The sequence below is a fragment of the Callithrix jacchus genome, chromosome 18 (assembly GCF_049354715.1).
Source record: "Callithrix jacchus isolate 240 chromosome 18, calJac240_pri, whole genome shotgun sequence".
In the NCBI taxonomy this organism is placed as follows: Eukaryota; Metazoa; Chordata; class Mammalia; order Primates; family Cebidae; genus Callithrix; species Callithrix jacchus.
This window is the reverse complement of record NC_133519.1, coordinates 17,918,166-17,938,752: the sequence shown is the minus strand read 5'-3', so window position 1 is coordinate 17,938,752 and position 20,587 is coordinate 17,918,166. Positions and strand designations below refer to the sequence as shown.

At 38.0% G+C, this 20,587-nt stretch overlaps 1 pseudogene; it reads right to left on the bottom strand.

The window, feature by feature from the left end:
* Positions 1-1,936: 1,936 nt before the first annotated feature.
* On the bottom strand, positions 1,937-2,797 carry LOC128930059 (large ribosomal subunit protein eL6 pseudogene; annotated as a pseudogene).
* Positions 2,798-20,587: the final 17,790 nt, after the last annotated feature.

Genomic DNA, 20,587 nt, shown 5'->3' with positions numbered 1-20,587 from the left:
TCAGTAAGGATTGCACTGAATCTCTAGACCAATTTGGGGAGAATTATTACCTTAACAACACTGAGACTTTCAGTCCATTAACTTTATATAACTTTTCATTTTATTAGATCATTAATTTTCTTTTAAAATATCTATTATTAAATCTATTCTTAATTATTTCATATTGTATGGTATTATAAGTGGAGATAAAGTTTTTTTTATAAGAAATTTAAGCTCTTAATAGATATATACTATTTATGGTGTGTGTGTGTGTATAAATTTTGGTAAGTTGTATTTTTAAAGGAATTTGTCCATTTCATCTAGTTGTCAAATTTGTTAGCAAAAAAAATTTATATAATACTTTTATCCTTTTAATGTCCAAAGTATCTAAAGTGCTAACTTTTTTCAATCCTAATATTGCTTATGTATGTGTTCTTCTTTCTTCTTGATCTCTTTAGTTTTCAATTTTGTTGATCTTTTCAAAGAACCACACTTCATCTGTTAATTGACTCTATTTTTTCTGTTTTTTTAATATTGTTTCTTTCTGCTGTTATTACCACCTCACTCCTTATTTTGTGTGTGGTCGACAGAATTCTAAGATGGCTTCCAAGATTCTTGCCTGTAACCACCCACATCCTTGTATTGTTTCCTCTCCTTGAGGATGATCAAGACTAGTGACTGTGATAGAACATCACTCTCACGATTAGGTTGCTAATTGTTTGTCTTTGAGTTAATCAAAAGGGAAATTATCCCAGGCTACCTAATCAGGTAAGCCATTAAAATGAGGGGAAAGGATCCAAAAGAAAAAATCAAAGAAAGAAAACTCTACCAAAAACATGGTTTTCTTTGGGATTCAGAGGGATTTTCCCACTAGCCTCAAAGAAGAAGCAAAGTGCCATGTTGTGAGCTGCTTAAGAAAATTAGCAGCCTCTAAGAGCTAAGAGTGGTCCCCAGTCAACAGGTAGCAAGAGAAAGAGGATATATCATACGACTGAAATAAAATGAAGTTGGAAATGGATCTTTCCCTAGTTAAGCCTCCACATGAGGAAACAGACAGCTGACACCTTGATTTCAGCCTTGCAAGAGCTTGAGCAAAGGCCCCAGTTGAAACTGTTCCAGACTTTCGACCCTGGGCATTGTGAGATAATGAATGTATGCTGTTGTAATTTTATGGTAATTTGTTACACAACAATAGAAAATGAATGCATTGTGTCTTCTCTGCTCCTATTTTTCTTGCTTCCTTTTTTGTTATTTTTAATTGACAAAAATAATTGTACATAATTATGGGATACAATGTGGTGTTTTGATACATGCATACATGGTGTAGTGATCAAATCAGAGTAATTAGCATATCCATCACCTCGAACATTTACAATTTCTTTGTGATGAGAACATTCAAAATTCTGTCTTATTGCTATTTTGAAATACACTACATGTCATTCTCAACTATAGTAACCCCACTGTGCAATAGAACACCAGAAATTATTTCTCCTATATAACTGACCAACATCTCCCTTTTCCCCTTCTCCCCTGCACCCTGGCCTCTGTTAACCACCCTTCTACTCTACTTGCATGAGTTCAACTTTTTGAGATCGTAAATCATATGTTATTTGTTTCTCTGTGCCTGGTTTATTTAACATAACATCACGTCCTCTAGGTGCATCTATGTTGTCAAAAATGGCAGGAATTCATTTTTTTTAATGGCCAAAGAGTACTCAATTGTGTATGTATCCATTTATCTATTGCTAAACATTTAGGTTAATTTCTGCATCTTGGCTATTGTGAATAATGATGCAATGACCGTGGAAGTGCAGACGTCTCTTCAACACGCTGTTTTCCTTTCCTTTGAATAAATACCCGGGAGTGGGATTACTGGATCATGTGGCAGTTCAATTTGTAGTTTTTTTTTTTTTTTTTTTTTTTTGTAGTCAGCTATTTAGTTAGGTTCTTAAGACATTTAGAACACCAATTTGTGAGGACAAATTCCATTCATCAGGGCAAATACAGACTGCAGGTAGCCCAGGAGCTGAGGTTTGATTTTTGGTAAAATTTGTGGGTCCACAGCTTTCTGATCAATCTTGTGCTGCTCTGTAATCTCATATTTCTCTTTTTCTGTGTGGAAGATCTCACCTTCCTGATGTTTGGGCTTCCGCAGGTTTTTCTTCTTGAAGTAAGCATCAGTGAGATGTTTTGGGATTTTTACATCTCTGATATCAATTTTGGTATCAAAATTTGAGGTGGCAATGACAAATTTCTGATGTGTTCTTTGTAGAGGAATTCAATTGAGGACCAGAGGTCCAGTCGCGAGTAACAAGCCACTAGCCAGCTGCTTCAGGAAAATTACCCTCTTACCAGCATCCGGTGAGGATGATCAGAATGGTCCCAGGGGTAATGCTGGCTCCCAGTTTTCTCACATGCTGACTGAAGGGTTTTTTGCTCTGGTCAACAGCTTTCGAGGCACATCTTCAGTAAGATAATACGTAGGCATTTTGTGAAGTTTAACCACCCAGGTACTGCCATTCCTGTCACCACCAGGAACTGGTTTTGTAACAGTTGCAAGAACCTTCTTTTTCCTTTCAACCTTGGATTTAACAGCTGAGTAATTCCTCTTGTATATGGGCTTTCTGGAATACATGACAGATCGCGAATACCTGACAATTCTTCTGACAAGGACAGGCTTGCAGCTGCAGTGGGGCTCCCCCTTCTTGGGCTTTTTAGCCTTGAGGTTACCCTTTTTGAGATTGCCACCAGCATCAGCCTTCTTGGCTTTGGGTTTCTTCTCCTTAGTATCCGGCTTCTCAACTTTTTCACCCATCATCTTGCAAGATGAGAAATAGCTTTTTTTTTTTTTTTTTTTTTTTTTTAACAGAGTTTCCCTATCTTCACTCAGTCTGGAGTGCAGTGCAGTGGCCACGATCTCAGCTCTCTCCAACCTCAGCCTCCCAGGTTCAAGCGATTCTCCAGCCTCAGCCTCTTGAGTAGCTGGGATTACAGTCACCCACCACCCCGCCCGGCTAATTTTTGTATTCTTAGTAGAGATGGGGTTTCACCATGTTGTCCAGGCTGGTCTCAAACTCCTGACCTCTGGTGATCCCCCCGCTGTGGCCTCCCAAAGTGCTGGGATTACAGGAATGAGCCACCGTACCTGGCCTATTTGTAGTTTTTTGAGAAACCTTCATACTCTTTTCAATAGTGGCTATACTAATTTAGATTCTCAATAGTTCCTTTTTATTTGGATCCTTACCCGCATTTGTTATTTTTTGTCCTTTTCATTACAGCTGTTCTAACTGGAGTGATGTGATATCTCATTGTGGTTTGGGCTTGCATTTCTCTGATAATTAGTGATGTTGAGAAGTTTTTCATATACTGGTTGGTCATGTGCATGTCTTCTTTTGAGAAATGTGTATTCAGATTTTTGTCCATTTTTAACGATTGTTTTTATTTGGTTTTTGCTATTGAGTTGAGTTCCTTGTAGATCCTGTATATGAATCATTTGGCAGATTCATAATTTGTCTCTATTCTGTTGTTTCCTTTGCTGTGCAGAAACTTTTTAGTTTGATGAAATCCCATTTGTCTATTTTTGCTTTTGTGGCCTATGCTTTTAATGCCTCATTCACAAAATTTTTGCCTAGATAAATGTCCTGGAGTGTTTTCCCTTTGTTTGTTTGTTTGCTTTTTCCAGTAGTTTTATAGTTTCAGGTCTTACATTGAAGGCTTTAATCATTTTGAGATTATTTTTTTATATGGTGAGAGATAGGTGTCTAGTTTCATTCTTCTGCACATAAGCATTAAAAGCTATCAGTTGGCCAGGCGCGGTGGCTCACGCCTGTAATCCCAGCACTTTGGGAGGCTGAGCCGGGTGGATCACGAGGTCAAGAGATCAAGACCACCCTGGCCAATATGGTGAAAGCCCGTCTCTACTAAAAATACAAAAATTAACTGGGCATGGTGGCGTGCGCCTGTAGTCCCAGCTACTTAGGAGACTAAGGCAGGAGAATTGCTTGAACCTGGGAGGTGGAGGTTGCAGTGAGCTGAGATCGCGCCACTGCACTCCAGCCTGGTGACAGAGTGAGACTCTCTCTCAAAAAAAAAAAAAAGCTAGCAGTTCTCCTCCATGCTCATTTAGCTATGTTTCACAAATATTGTCCTCATTGATATGGTTAGATTTAGGCCTTCCATCTCATTTTTGTTACTTGTTTACCTCTGATTTTTACTTTTTTATTTTCCCTTCCAGCATTATTCTAGATTACTTGTACATTTTTTAGTATTTAATTCAGTGCCAAATAATTTTTAATACTCCTTTTTTCTTCAACACGTTGTTTTAAAATACATTGTTGGGCCGGGCGTGGTGGCTCAAGCCTGTAATCCCAGCACTTTGGGAGGCCGAGGTGAGTGGATCACGAGGTCAAGAGATCGAGACCACCCTGGTCAACATGGTGAAACCCCGTCTCTACTAAAAATACAAAAAGTTAGCTGGGCATGGTGGCGTGTGCCCGTAATCCCAGCTACTCAGGAGGCTGAGGCAGGAGAATTGCCCGAACCCAGGAGGCAGAGGTTGCGGTGAGCCGAGATCGTGCCATTGCACTCCAGCCTGGGTAACAAGAGCGAAACTTCGTCTCAAAAAAAAAAAAGTTGTTAACTCTCAAGTATTTGAGATTTTCCTAAATATCTTATTGGTACTCGCTTATAATTTAATTACTTTGTGGTTGGAGAACATAATATTATTTCAATCCTTTCAGATTTATCAGCACTTGTTTTATGGCCTGGCATATGGTCTGTCGTGACATATAATGTGCTCTTGAAAATAATGCATATTCTACAGTTTCAGAATAGTCTATAAATATCAATTAATTAAGTCAAGAAAGTTGAGAGTGTTGTTCAAATTTTTTGTGCTTTTATCTCATTTTATCAAATGGCTGAGAAAGGAATGTTAAAATTTTTTTACCATGATTGTGGAATTATTCTATTTCTCCTTTTATACCACAAATTTTTGCTTCACATATTTTGAGACCCTAGTAAAAAATGTACACACATTAATATCTTCCTGAAATTGTCCCTTTCATTATAATACCTTATTCATGTCTAATAATATTGTTTGTCTTAAAGATTATTAATCCAATAGTAATGTAACCTTTTCAGCTGGCTTATGTTTACTGTTTAAATAATATATCTTTTTCCATCTTTTTACTTTCAACCTATTTGTGTCTTTATTTTTCAAGTCAGTTTCTTGTAAGCAACATATCTCTGGTCTTACTTTTTAAAATCTATTTTGATAATCTCTTCCTTCAGTTAAAATTCTTATGCTGTTAATAGTTAAGGTAATTATTAATATGGTTGAATTTTAAAAAATTTTATTTTCCATTTGCTCCACTGTTTTTTGTTCATTTGTTTTTCTTTTTCTCTTTTGGATTATTTGAATATTTTTAGTATTCCATCTTAATGTACCTATTTTCTTTTTAGAAATACATTCTGGTGGGCTGGGCATGGTGACTCACACCTGTAATCCCAGCACTTTGGGAGGTGGAGGCGGGTGGATCACAAGGTCAAGAGATCAAGACCATCCTGGTCAACATGGTGAAACCCCGTCTCTACTAAAAAAAAAATACAAAGAAAATTAGCTGGGTATGGTGGTGTGCACCTGTAGTCCCAGCTATTCAGGGGGCTGAGGCAGGAGAATTGCCTGAACCCAGGAGGCGGAGGTTGTGGTGAGCCAAGATCATGCCATTGCACTCCAGCCTGGGTAACAAGAGCAAAATTGTGTCTCAAAAAAAAAAAAAAAAAAAAAAGGAGAAGAAGAAGAAGAAGAAGAAGAAGAAGAAGAAGAAGAAGAAGAAGAAATACATTCTTGTATTGTTTAAAAGGCTGATCTAGAGGTTACAATATACATTCTTAACCTTTCATGGCCTACTTAAAACTGATACTCTGTCTCTCCACAGAAAATGTAGAATCTTGAAATCAATAGGTATATTTATATGTCCACCCCTTCAATCATTTATCAGATGGTTGTCCTAGATTTTCAGTTATATCCCATAAATGTCCAATTATTTATAGGATGGATATATAGGCATTATATCAATGTATATTTTTAAAATCCCACAAAATTGTGGGATTTATTAAATACTTATATTTTAGATAACTTTAACAGAAAAATGCAGTCTTTCAAATTTTTCCCCAGATATTTGCCATCTACACTGTTCTTAATTTTTTTTTCTGATAATCCCCATTATTTCTAGTTTTATTTCCCTTTAGCCTAAGATGATGATCTTCTTTCTTTCTTCCCTTCCTTCCTTCCTTCCTTCCTTCCTTCCTTCCTTCCTTCCTTCCTTCCTTCCTTCTTTCTTTCTTTTCTTTTCTTTTCTTTCTTTCTTCTTTTTTTTTTGACAGAGTTTCACTCTTGTTGCCCAGGCTGAAGTGCAGTGGCACAATCTCGGTTCACAGTAACCTCCATCTCCCAGGTTCAAGCAATTCTCCTGCCTCCGCCTCCTGAGTAGCTGGGATTACAGGCACATGCCACCACACCCAGAACATTTTTTGTTTTTAGTAGAGACAGGTTACACCATGTTGGCCAGGCTGGTCTTGAACAGCAACTTCTTTAGAATCTCTTGCAATGTTTTCTGACAATTAGTCTCCACATTTTGCTTGGCTTAAATTTTTTAAAAGAAACTTTGCATTCATTTTTAAAGGATATTTTTATTCAATATAAAAACTAAGTTTGATAATTGTTTTCCCTTTCTGTAAAAATTTTCCCCTTACTTTAAAAATGTTCCACTGTCTTGTTGTGCCTGTGGTTTCTGAGAAAAGTTTCTAGTCATCCAGATTACTGTTTTATAAATACTGTAGCATTTTTCTCTGTCTACAATCAAGATTTTATCTTTATCTTTGATATTTAGTAGTCTGATTATCTTTTTGGCATGGTTTTCTTTGAATTTATGCTGTGTATAATTCACTGAACTTCTCAAACCTGTAAATGTACATTTTTCACCAAATCTGAGATTTCAGCTGCATTTTCTTTAATATTATGTTCAATTTCTTTCCTTTTCTACTGGGATTCCAAATATATGTATGTTATAGTTTTTGATATATTTGATATTGTCCCACTTGTCCCTAGTTTCTGTTTATTTTTTCAAACTTTCTTCCTATATTTTAGATGAATAATTTAATTGATATAGTTTTAATTTTATTCTTTCCTTTATCCTATTCATTCTGTAAATTTTTAAAATATAGACTTATTTCAAAAATTTCTATTTGGTTCTCCATTTATATATCTCTGCTGAGATTTCCTGCCTTTTAATTCATTTTACATATATATTTTTAAATCTCATTGAGTATAGTTATTGTGGCTACTAAAAAAATTCTTATCAAACAATTCCAATGTCAAATGAATTTGAAGCTGGCGTCTACTGATTATCTTTATTCTAGAAAATTGAATTCATTTTCCTGCTTCTTTGCATGTTGAGTACTTTTGGATTTTATCTTAGACATTTAATGTTGTGTTGTATAGATTCTGTGTTCTGTGACATCCATCGTGCTGTTTTTGTTTTTGATTTTTTGTCTTAGCAGGCATTTAGCCCAGTTGGGAGGTTGTGCATGCTCTGCCTTTCCTTCTGTGGTTGGTGGTTTAAATCTCAATTCAATTATTTAGCTCCTTGTTGTACTGCTTCGAGACAGTCCTGTGCTTATATTGGCTCACGTGTCAGCCTGAACTTGTGTATTTAACGACACAGAAAATTAAGGGACTTCCTTCTCTGTCTCTCTCCTCTCCAGAATTCTCCCTTCATTTCTAGTAACTGCCACTAATCAGACTTCCTTTTTAGATTGTCTGGCCAGAAAGACAGTGAGCTATCAAAATTTTACCTACCTACATTATGCCTCCTCTGCTACAAAAAATAAATCCACAAATCAAATCTACAATAAAAAATGGAAAACTTTTGCTAGTCACTGCTCCAACTTTCATCTCCCCGCTACACCCTGGCTGCTCTTTTACTCTTCAGAATTCTCTGGTAGTCATTGTCTGTATTTACGTAGCATATAATTGTTACCAGCTAGATGGCTTATCTATAGGGAATTTACAATATTATTCCAGAAGTTAATTTCCAGCTTAAGTAATAAATGGACATATTTGTATTCATTGGTCGCTAAGGTGTGCATTATTCAGGTTGTATCTACCTATGTGTATATATGCACTTTATGTCCTTGGACTGTAATTGTGTTAAATGCCTGTTTATTTTCCATATTCAAACCATTTTCATGATTTACAAATGCTCTTCTAAGACGTGAATTTAATAGTTTTGTAATACTGCATTATATATATGTGCTCTAATTTACCATTCTTCTGGATATTTTTTGTTTTTCTACCTGCATAAAAATTTTGAGAGAAAATCTTTTTCTCTCTGGTGACTTCCTCAGAATAGACTTTGACTGGGGAAAGGAGTATAAGGAACTTGGCGTCTCACAATCCAGAAAGTTTTTACACTGTATGGTACCAGCAGGAAATAGTTTATGAGTTCCAACACTGGATGCTGTAACTTCTTTATTGTTTTTGCAAAAACAATAACAGAAATTATATTTTGTTGTTTAAATTTTAATTTATTTGGTTTTTAGTGAGGTAGAATATAATTTTATGTGTTTGGGAGAGTGTACTTTTTTAATCAATAGTCCATTTAGGGTAAATTTTTTTCACATTTTCAACAAATTAAAATACTCTTTTCCTAATAAATTATGTGAGTTTTTTTTAATGAACTAAGGAATATTAATCCTTTGTTAATTATATTTGATGTAGCTATCCATGGTATGTCTTTCACCTTTTACTTCTGTTTATGGTATTTTTAACATGCCAAGGTTATCTAATAGATTATGAACATGTGCTAATTTATTGAAACTTCTCTAAATATGGAACCAAGATTTCATCTGAGTTTCAGATTAAGAGAAGAAATTATGATAGTTAATGTGGAAGACAAGTCACTTCTCCAATTGCGTTCTGTAAAGTGTAGTGTCTTGATGGTCATGACCTCCTAAAATTAGGTCCAGGAGAGAAAGAATAAGAAATGGGAATCACTAACAGAAAAAGACCATTTCAGAATCATGGACTAGGGTTACTGTCCAAGAGAACCATAACCCTTGGGCCACTCAGTCTAGAGAGCAGCTTCATTTTTGCAAAAGTGAATATGGTGGTATATAGATTAAAGTATTAATTTTTTTCTGTGCTACACACTTATAGGAGAAAATTCTTAATATCCAAGACAAAAGCAGTGCCTTGCTGACGAATAAAGAGACATGTGTATAAAAAATACAGCTGACAAAAGGCCGGGCAAAGTGGTTCACACATATATTTTTTTAAAAAAGAATGTAACTGACAATGCTACAATGTAGGAGCCTCTTACACGTCCCTTTGATGCCTCAGTTTCCTCTGCCTACTCTGCTTTTTGTAGGTAAAACTATATTTACAAACTCTTCTCTTCCTGACAATGATAAATTCTTCTCTTTCCCTTCCTTGGATTGAAGGAAGTTGAATGAACCTATCTACACAAACTACTCTTAAAATGGATCTTTATCCTCTTTCCTGTCCATGGGCAATGACTGTGATTCTTCTTTAGCAGTTACTGTTTCTTCAGCCCTTCCACCAGGATAGGGCTGCTTCACATACAGTGTGCTGAGTCAAAAAGAACAGAGGGAAGTAGTCACAAAAAGAGGAAGCAGTGGTTAGTGGGTTCTTGAGAAAGTTCTCCAAAGGTTACAAACTGAAAAGATCAAAAAATTAGCAGGTTTATGCTCATCTCTGCTTTCTCCTTTTTGGCAGCTCCACGCAGAAGAAAAAATAATCTGTGACTTCTGTGCCTTCTTCATGATCTCCAGGCAAGACTGGGTTTTTGACCAGTGCACAGGAGACTCATCAATATCTACCTAAGCCCCTTCTCTCTAACAGCTGCAAGAGTGTGGTCTTCTATCATCTCGGGCCAGGAAAGTGCAATAGTTACATTCATGCCCACTCCAGTCACCTGCTTTCCATTCTGTATGAGCAGGTCCTGTCCTAAAAAGTAAACATGTCTGCTGAGAAAAGCCAATGAGAGGGAGAAGAGATCTTCAAAGGGAAGGGCAGATTGGGTAAGTGGTTGCTGGTGGACCGAAGTCTGTGCTATAAATCTTCTTAGGGTGGAGTAGTTGATTTAACTCCATTGAGATGGACCCTGAAAACAAATATGAACATAAGGAATTTTACAGATAAACCCATGTTTCATGTCTAGAATAGAGCAATATCATTATGATCATTATCTGTTTTCAATATCCAACACTGCCATTTAGTTTCAGCTTCAGCTTCACCAGATCCTTCAAATATTTCTTCATACAATCTCTTTTTGTCCTTCAGTATGTGATGCAAAGAAAGACCTCCAATGCTAACATGGAAAAGAGAAGAGCCTTGCTCTCCAAGCAGGTTTAAATCTACTGAGAGTGGAAATTGCTCTTTTATTTATAAATACTGATAGGACCCTTTTGGTAGCAGGAAACATGGACCAATTATTCAACCTTAAGTAAAAATGGGAATTTATTGTAAAGGAAAATGGATAGCTGTCAGAAGGCTAAGCAGGAAGGTCATAAACAAATTGGAATCAGAAAGTGGGAGGTTGTTGGAATCCTTGGGGCTACCTTGACCCTGTGATCAGACAGACTTCTCTACTTGCCATCTGTGTCCTTGGACAAAGTGCTCAACTTCTCTACGCATCAGCTTCCTCATCTGCAAAACAAGAACAATATTTACCTTTAAAGATTTTTGTGAGGATTGAATGAGTTAACACAGGTAAACAGCTTGAACCGATGTCTAAAATTTACTAATCACTCAAATACTAGTTGCTGTTGTTGGTTGTTTTATACTATCTGCCCACATATGTTGATTTCTATTTTGTTTCTTTTAAAGAATTTGCCACTCTCTGAAATTGTCTTACTTACCTAATTGCTTATTTGTAAAGCATGTGATTTCTCCTCTAGTATTTAAGGTTTATCATACCCTGAGTAGAGAGAAGACAGTCAGTGTTCTGTCACATGTCCTTTTTGCTGGAGCAGAGAACTTTCAGCCTGTTTCTGACTCAGTCCTCTGAGTACCTCTGCTCTGAAAGCTGTAACTCTCTCTCATTCCCAGGGCTGTTTCTATCTCCATAGCTAAAAGCCAGACTACCTAGCCCGTGGAAGGGAGCCCATTGGTTCATCTCAACTGTAAGGCAGAATCAATCAAGATTAATTTAGTTTCAAGCCAGACTGAGTAGATGACCATTACGACTGATACTACTTGAAGTTCTGCCTGCTTTGAGGAATTTCCTTCATCACTTTCTTTCAAGAGCAATACTAACTGCGGTTACAATGATACAACAGTCCACTTCCAGTTTTGCTAACATATTAGACAAAATCATCTGTGAAACAAGCCCTGGTCTTCCTTCTGTAGTTATCTAGTTAAAAGGAATTCCATATGAAGCTATAGATGTGAACTGCAGGAGAGGAGGGAATGCAGTAAAAGCTGGTGCGTTAGCAGTCTAAGCCACCTGCTCCTAGAACTTACTTTTGCCTGGTTAAACTCAGTCATATATACATCACACACACACACACACACACACACACACATTATATATACATGTATATATCTTTCTAAGGATGGATTGCTGCTGGGTGTGTGTAATCTCATGGCTACATAAAACCCCACTCATGATGAGCAGTTCAGATTACATGGTCATTTGATGTCCCATGTTATGTATTAAGTTCTTAGTAAGGTCCAGGCAAACTAGATACTATCTCCTAAAAGAATATTTATCTCCATAAGAGAGTATAACTTTTCTCTAAAATCCTAGAATTCTGTGCTTTAATTTTCCTTTTCCGGCTTAGAAGCACCATACAACATCCGTATTTGCTACAGTCATTTCAGGCTTGATTGGATCTAGCGCATCGCAAGTCTCAAGTGGTCAAACAGCTTTCAAAGCAATCTGGAATTATTGCAAAGTTTTCTCTTGCCCTGATCCTCTCTCAAAACCAGTAGTGTTATGGGCTTCTCAGCAAATGGGTCAGAGTGATGCACTTAACTGAGGATATATTCCATCCAGATTCCAAAGATATCCACCAGGTATTGTGCCTCTTCAGTAATAAGAAGGTGCAAGATGCAACAATTTGCTTAACTTTGAAGGCATTGTGACATGTGAATAACAGCATCATCTAACTTATAGGGGTTTCATGAGAAGAAAATGAATTACTTAGCCCAACATATGACATTAAGTCAGCGCTTAATAAGTATGAGCTATGATGATGACGAAAATTATGTTTACTACTACTATACTTGAAATTTATGCAAGACTGCATAGAGAAGGCCTTTTTGGATTTCCGAAAACTTCCCTTCTTCACCTCCCAACTACAACATACTGCAATCAGCAGAGTCAAAAAAGAATAGACATAACATCTGAGGTAGAGGTAATTGTATCTATAACCCTTCATAAAGTAGATATGAAATTCAAGAAGCCAGTTGTATCTGTGCAAACAGTTGTTACGTGCTGAGTCACTTTACATGTAGCAATATGTTCCAGTAAAGCCTTAGACTGCTTTATGTTTTTTTACAAAAATATGACAGGAAGTGTCTTCACTCCATAATGACTGTATATGTTTGCGTGAACTTGTAGTGCGGGGAGGGGCATGGAGAAGGGCTCGGGGAACAGTGACCTCCACCTCCGAGAAGATAAACAGGCCTTTGGGATTGAGGAACTTAACCCTCCTTAATTCTAGAAGAACTGGATCTTTAGGAGCTTCTATGGGCTAAGCCCTCCCTAATAGACAACTAATCTCTACTTTGGAAAAGAGAATAAACGTCTTAAATTCAGCAGTCAAAAGAAGTGGTGGATGGAACTGGAATGAGAGTGAGGGGAAAGGAAAGAAGAGGAATATTTGGGTGAAGGAGGGAGGTAGTCATCTGCTCCTGAACAGATAGGGTTCCTTAGCATCTCTCTGACACTTTCCAGGACCCGTGTATGTCGCAGGAAGTCCCAGGGTCATTCAACCATAGAATCCACTACTGAGAAGACCATTTTGCATTCTTTACTGGTGGCTAAAGCAGGGAACCCACCCAGAGATAGTTCTTTCCAAGGAAGCATGCTGGACACTTGTATGGTATTACTGTCACTCAGAGCACTGGCCACACACTCACCTGTGGAGCTGTCATAGAAAACACTTGGGATACTTGTAAAATCTATGAAGCACTAAGGATCCACTGGGTGAAAAAGAGCTAGGCAGTATATACTCTGGAAGTGGACTGGAGCAAGTTAGTGCATGCCAACTTCCAGACAAATAGACATCTATTTTTCATTTATTTATGTATTATATATGCTGGGCACTATTTGAAATGCTTTTGCCTCTTAACTCATTTAATAGTGATGAAGAAGTTGAGATTTTTGCTCAAGGTGAGAGCCCATAGCTTTTAGAGCACAGGAGTATGTTTGCAGGGTATAGGCAAAATAGAATCTATAAGGAACCACATGATATATTGAAAGTGGCAGATAAGTACTCTGTTGAAAGATAAGTTTTTAGATCCTAATAGGAAATAGAGGACATGTTATTCTCTATAAAGTCTTTCTACCCTCATTAGAGTAGAAATTACATGAAGACAAGGATCATGTTACCTCTGTTGAATACTGTGCAACCAGTGAAACAGTGAATACTCAATAGACAATTGTTAAATGAGTCAATGAAGTCCCCTAGACACAGAAGCTAAGGAGACTTGAGCCTTTCTAATAGGATAGCATGTCTTAAAGTCCCTGGACAGCTTCTTGTCTAGTTCAACCATAATGTCAGCCTGTATTAGGAAGACTTAAAAAAAAGAAAGCAACTTCATTTCCTTAGGACCCACAGCAGAGGAAATGCCAATTAGCTAATAGCAGTATCCTTGGCTTCCCTTTTTCAAAATCGCCAAAATCTCCTAGGCAATGCTCATGGGTGCCACTGTGGAGAGCATCTGTCCTCAGACCTGAATTGTGTGGTCAGTCTCCAGGATAAACTTCCTTTGGGTTTCCCAGAACAGGTCCCCATGTTGCTGTGGCCTTTGATGCTGGTTCTAGGTGAGTGGACATCATGAATTAGGACCTGGATCGGGGCAGGGGCTGAGCACTAATCTCAAATGCTCATAAAAGCTTCTGTTGTGCTCTGCCCTAAGGCAGTCTCTAGGCTAGAGGGATGGGGCAAGCTTTTCTGGAATATAAGGCCCTGGCCTCTTAAATAAGAATTTAGGAGCACATCAAAACAAAAATGGTGATAATAGAAATGCTAATATTTATTGAGTGTTCGCTAGTAATTTATATGTGTTAATTCATTTTAATCTTTACACTAAATACTGCCACATAGGATTTGTATCAGAATTGAAGACTATATGGAAATTCACTTTTATTATATTAAATAAATACATCAAAATGCTGAATAAAAGAAATCATATGGGTTGGGCAGAGTGGCTTATGCCTTTGGAAGGCTGAGGTGGGCAGATCGCTTGAGCCCAAGAGTTTGAGACCAGCCTGGGCAGCATGGTGAAACCCCATCTCTACACAAACAATCGGCTGGGTGTGGTGTTGTGTACCTGTAGTCCCAGCTACTTGGGAAGCTGAGGCGGCAGGATCACCCAAGCCTGGGGGGCTGAGGCTGCAGTGAGCTGGTATCATGCCACTGCACTCCAGTCTGGACGACAGACCGAGACTCTGGCTCTCAAAATAAAAACAAAAAACAAACAGAAAAAGAAATCACATGATGACAACGGCTGTCAAAAGTATTGACGCAGTATTAAAAATCAATATCCATTCCAAAAAGAAGTATTCTTAAGCCAGAAGAATACTTACTTAACATGATAAAGAATATGTGTTCTAGATTGACAGGCAATATTACACCTTAAAAATTCAAATTGGAGCTAGAACCAAGATGACTACAATCATCATAATTTGCAATAGTTTTTAAATCCTGGCCAACACACTAAATTAGTAGCAAAAATAGGCAGCATACATATAGGAAGCCAAGATTTTAAAAAGTATGATTTATTCTTTATTCATTCCCACAGTATTTGTCACCGGCTTGTTTGCTATTATTGCTATGTGCTATACAGCCCCTGCTCTTGATCACATCATCTATGTGCTATAGTTAGAAGTGTATGAATATTCATAAATTGGGAGGAGTCAAGATAAGTATCCAAAATTATGAAATCCAGGAATATTATGAATTACCACTTGGAGGTTATAATGAAGAAATCATCCAAAATAGCAATAAAAATGAAAACATAGGAATAGGGGTTTTTTTAACCTAGAAAAGGAAATATACAAAATTGTGCAAAGGAATCTTCAATGAATAAGGACATATCATCAGTCTGGATAGGAGTACAGATGTTATAAAAAGATCAGTTCTCCCAAGTAGATCTGTAGATGCTGTGTAATTTCAAACTACCTGTGGAATTTTCAATGAAACTCATTAAAATGTTCAAAAATATACCTAGAAAAATATATATTGTAAGAATGCCAAAGGATAGATTCTTTTCTTAATAAAACAGAAATGCTGGAAATCTATACATTAAAAAATAGATTTCATGTAAATATAGGTCAATGGAAAATAATAGAAACCCATAAATGTATCTAATTACATGTTATCTAATATATAAAAATAGGCATTATAAAACAACAGATATTTTCAATTCTGCTATAAATTTAAAAATAAAGTCTAGATAATTATATTTTTTAATTATTAAAAACGAATGGAAAATAAAATTGAGGCTATTTTTTAATATGGATTCCTAAACACTGAAACAGTAGAAAGAGATTTTAAATCTAAAAGTTAAAAACTTATGTATTATAATAACACAACTTTAATAGAAACCAATGTTGTATTAGGATATTTGCAGCAAGTAAGCCAAATAATTGAGATATGATATAAGCAATTCATGTTCACTGGCCAGAAAAACTTGAAAATATTATTGGGTAAATGGAAAAAGAGCAGAATTACAGAATACACAAACACTCCCTGTAACTGCTGCTTACTGGCCTGCAGGCTTCGTAAAACCCATTGCTTATCCTCCAAACCTAGTATTTGATACTGACGATACTGACCGCGTTTCAACTTCCTAGCCCCCAGTCCGCGCAAGGGTCAGAAGCTGTTTTGATATAAGAAGTGAACATTCTGTCCCCAAATATTTACTTATTTGTTCTGATCAATTTGAGACCCTGATACGAGAAATCATATGAAGTCCCACAACTACCCTGTAGCATGTGTATTCTCTGGTTCCTTGGCCATCCTGAGCAAGGCATAAGGCTTTTGCTAGCCTATCTAATGTTAGGGTCTCTTTCTCAGACTTTCTCAAACAGGGAGCGTAGATTAATAAAAAGAGCATGTTGGCTGGGCGCGGTGGCTCAAGCCTGTAATCCCAGCACTTTGGGAGGCCGAGGGGGGTGGATCACGAGGTCAAGAGATCGAGACCATCCTGGTCAACATGGTGAAACCCTGTCTCTACTAAAAATACAAAAAATTAGTTGGGCATGTGGCGCGTGCCTGTAATCCCAGCTATTCAGGAGACTGAGGCAGGAGAATTGCCTGAACCCAGGAGGCGGAGGTTGCGGTGAGCCGAGATTGCGCCATTGCACTCCAGCCCGGGTAACAAGAGCGAAACTCCGTCTCAAAATAAATAAATAAGTAAATAAATAAAAAGAGCATGGTACTAACATTTAGAGACAATGAGGTTTATCCTATCTTTGTAACATTTGGTCTCCGTGACGAGGTGCAAAATGATCTGAGACTAATTTAATTATTTAAAAATTACACAAGATGATAATGAGCCGTTGAATTCAATGATTTCAGGAAGAGTATAGTCTGGAGCTTGGTGCCCAAGGGAGGCTTATAATTCATGTCCATTTCCTTTCCCTGCCTTCTTATCAGCGTCCCTGCTTCATATTGTCCCACTGAGGTCTGTCCACTGACAGATTGCTCCACTGAGTTCAACTTCTAACCTTGTCAACCTCCTCCTTGAAACCTTTCCATGACTCCTTATGGCTTTTATAATAAAATTATAGCCACTTACTGGGGCCCTGCATTCCTCTCTGATCTTATTTTCCCCAACACTCCCAACTCCTGAGCACCTATGTTTTTTTCTCCACTCTGTGCCCTGTCTGTCTTGATTACCCTCCCCATCACCTCTAGCCACACACAAAAGCCAACATCCACCTGCAGATTCACTCACAGTTATGTTCTCACTCAGAGTTTTCCAAAGTATCATCCCTTCAGATACCTTCCAGGATCCATCCACCCTCTTCAACACATATACACACAAACACACACTCTACACTCTACACACGCACATATATCCTACACACTGGACTACGTGGCCCTTCTGCCCCCAAGATACACATGTGTATTTCTGTTATTGCACTTACACCCTGTGATAGAATTATATTACTTTACATCGTGTTTCTGTTTTTCCACCAGTCAACTTCTCAACAGCAGATACCATTTTTAAAGTTTATTTTAAAAGTCCAAACACCATGCCTTAGTATTTATATATAAACATTTGATGAAAAATTATTAGATTTTTTAAAATGCATTTTTAATGGGAGAAGTAATACATGCATGTGGAAAAAAGAGAATTGTCTTAAAGCAAAAGAATCTTGGCTCTGTGCTCATCTCTGGCTCTTATTTTTTGCAGCTCCTCTCAGTGGACAGCTTGGTGAGTTCTCCTGTCTTTAGCTCTTCAGTGTCTCTGGATAAGAGTGTCTCTTCCTAATGAATAGAAAACATTTGTGATGGTTGCCTGAGATCTCTAATACCTCTTCTTTTCTTGCTAAGGTCAGCAGGGATTTCAAAGTGATGCCTGGTTTTTTGGCATTGCCCAAGGGCCAGGATAGTGCCCTGGTCACCCTCTGACCCTCCCTGGGTGAAGTGGTGAATGCACAAGCAGCTCCTGGCCTTTGCTGGGCTCTGCATTTACTGTTATTGCCAACAGACCCCATTAGCCAGGAAGGACATCTTCAACTCCATGGCAATTGTGCTTGACTCAGAATAGGATCCTGTCCAATCAGCAAGCCAGAAAAACCCCTCTGAAAACATCCCACTGTGCTGATGTCAGCAGGAATGCTGCATTCTCTGCAGCTTGGGAATAAAATGCTCCAGGAAATGTATGGGGAACAGAAAATCCAACAATTGGGTTCTTGAAAAAAAAAGAAAGGCACAGAAAGGGGAGATAGGGGAGAAGACAAGTTATCTGCATCCCACATTCAATTAGTTCTGGCTCTCACTGCCATTCCTTTGGCTCAGAGTGAATAATTGAGAACCTATGAAGAGCAAGAACCCTCTACAACCCCTCTCCTTGTTCAAATCAGTGGCCGCAGCTGTAACCTTGTCCTGCTCACTCTTGGATGCCAGTGAGTGACTTGTCCCTTCCTTGCTCTGCCACAATTAGCTATGATGGGATTTTTCTGGGCATTTGAATCATCATCTACAAAATGAAGATGTTAGATAAGTTGAGCTGCCAAGGTTTTCTCAGTAACAAATCTTAAGATAATATGATTTATTCTCAGGGTAAGTGCAACATTGTGATTTTTAAAATCACCTTTGGAGGTTCTGGTGAGTATTTGAACACGATGAAATGGCAGTGCAGTGGTGGTTTTCTCTGGGACCCCCTTCCATGCAAGGCTGCCTAACTGTGACGTTTGATGGTGAATCCTGCTGGTGTCACCCTCCCGAAATCATTTTGCTCACTGTCATCCCCTGGGCAATTTCTCCCTTGGGTGAGGTGAGGGCCAGGCTGTGCAGCAGGAGGCCCTGAGGCTGGGCCTGCGGGCGCCTCCACCTCAGACTCCTTTTCTCTTTCCTCCTCAGCAAGGACACACAGGTCCATTATTTCCCTCCAGCCTCCATGGACCACAGTCTTCCAAGGAGACAGAGTGACTCTGACTTGCAAGGAATTTCACTTCTACTCACCGCAGAAAACAAAATGGTTCCGTTTGTACTTTGGGAAAGAAATACGAAGAGAAACCCCAGCAAATACCCTCGAGGTCCGGGAATCTGGAGAGTACAGATGCCAGGCCCGGGGCTCCTCGCTCAGTAGCCCTGTGCGCTTGGTCTTCTCTCCAGGTGAGAGAGAGTGAAAGATACACGACTTTAGAAATCAATTCAGCCCATGTTTCCCTCTAGCTGTTATGGCTTCAGACCCTTCGTGAGTGGACAATTTAATTTCACACTGTGTTAAGGCAGGGAGAGAGTAAAAAATTTGGAATACAACCAGACAGGGAATGGGATTGGCTGCTTAACTTTGAACATTAAAATGAAGAAAATTTAAATTCTCTGCATAAAACTCATTCAGCCCAAGGGACAGTGCCTTCACGCAGTTTATCTCGGAGGACATACTTATCACAAATAACAACTAAAGGTCGCTTGGATGAACCGTACAAACACTGCAATTTCCGCTGAGTGGATGAATGTCTCTAAACTCGTGGTTCTTAAGGTTCAAGTTGAGTCACATATCCTGAGCAGCTTATTAATCACTCACATACTCAGGACCTACCCTATGTTTACTGAATAAAATAAGAGTAGGGCCCAGGAATTTGTATTTTTCAAGCTGCTCTGGTAAAAGAATATTTGAGGAGTAATTTATTTGAACAATTCTCGAATCTATTTATAGTTTTATGTCCTATTATGTGTCTGGAATAATAAGTAGAAGGATAATTCTTTTCTATTTTGAGAAAGAAAAAGAGAGAATTAGATGATATAGTATTTGAGAGAGAATGAGAGCTAAAGGAAGAGACATTTCTTTTTTTGTCCTAAAACCACCTGTTTTGAAATTGAAACCATGGCATCCTAAAGACCTTTAATTTAGTGAAAAAAGAAGCAGTGTGGTAGCAAGAAACAAATAAAATGCTTATGCTTTTTGACTTAACAATTCCTCTTAAGAATTTGCCTATGGAAACAATCATAGATATACATGCCTGAAAATTGCAGACCCTAAATGGTCAAGAATAAGACTCATTTAATAAATTACGTTACTGCCATTAAGGGAACATTTTGTGGCCACTGACAATCGGGCTCAGGAATGATATTAATAACACAGGAAAGTGTTTGTAATATACTAATTGAAAAGCAAGCTATCAAATCTATAAATATAATTTCTATTCCATAAAAAATACACAGACTCTTAGGAGGCCGAGGCGGGTGGATCACAAGGTCAAGAGATCGAGACCATCCTGGTCAACAAGGTGAAACCGCGTCTCTACTAAAAATACAAAAAATTAGCTGGGCATGGTGGCGCGTGCCTGTAATTTTAGCTACTCAGGAGACTGAGGCAGGAGAATTGCCTGAACCCAGGAGGCAGAGGTTGCGGTGAGCCAAGATGGCACCATTGCACTCCAGCCTGGGTAACAAGAGCGAAACTCCATCTCAAAAAAAAAAAAAATACACAGACTGACAAGTAGTTGAAGAATGAAGAGAAACGGGAAAACATATGCCAAAATGTGGCTGGTTTTTTACTTTTCAACTTTCCGCTTTCGAACTTTTCTCAAGGCTCATTTGTTTAAACAGAAAAAAATAAATTATAATTATTGTAATAATCCTTCCTCCCAGCCCATTTCTTTGAAATATGGTC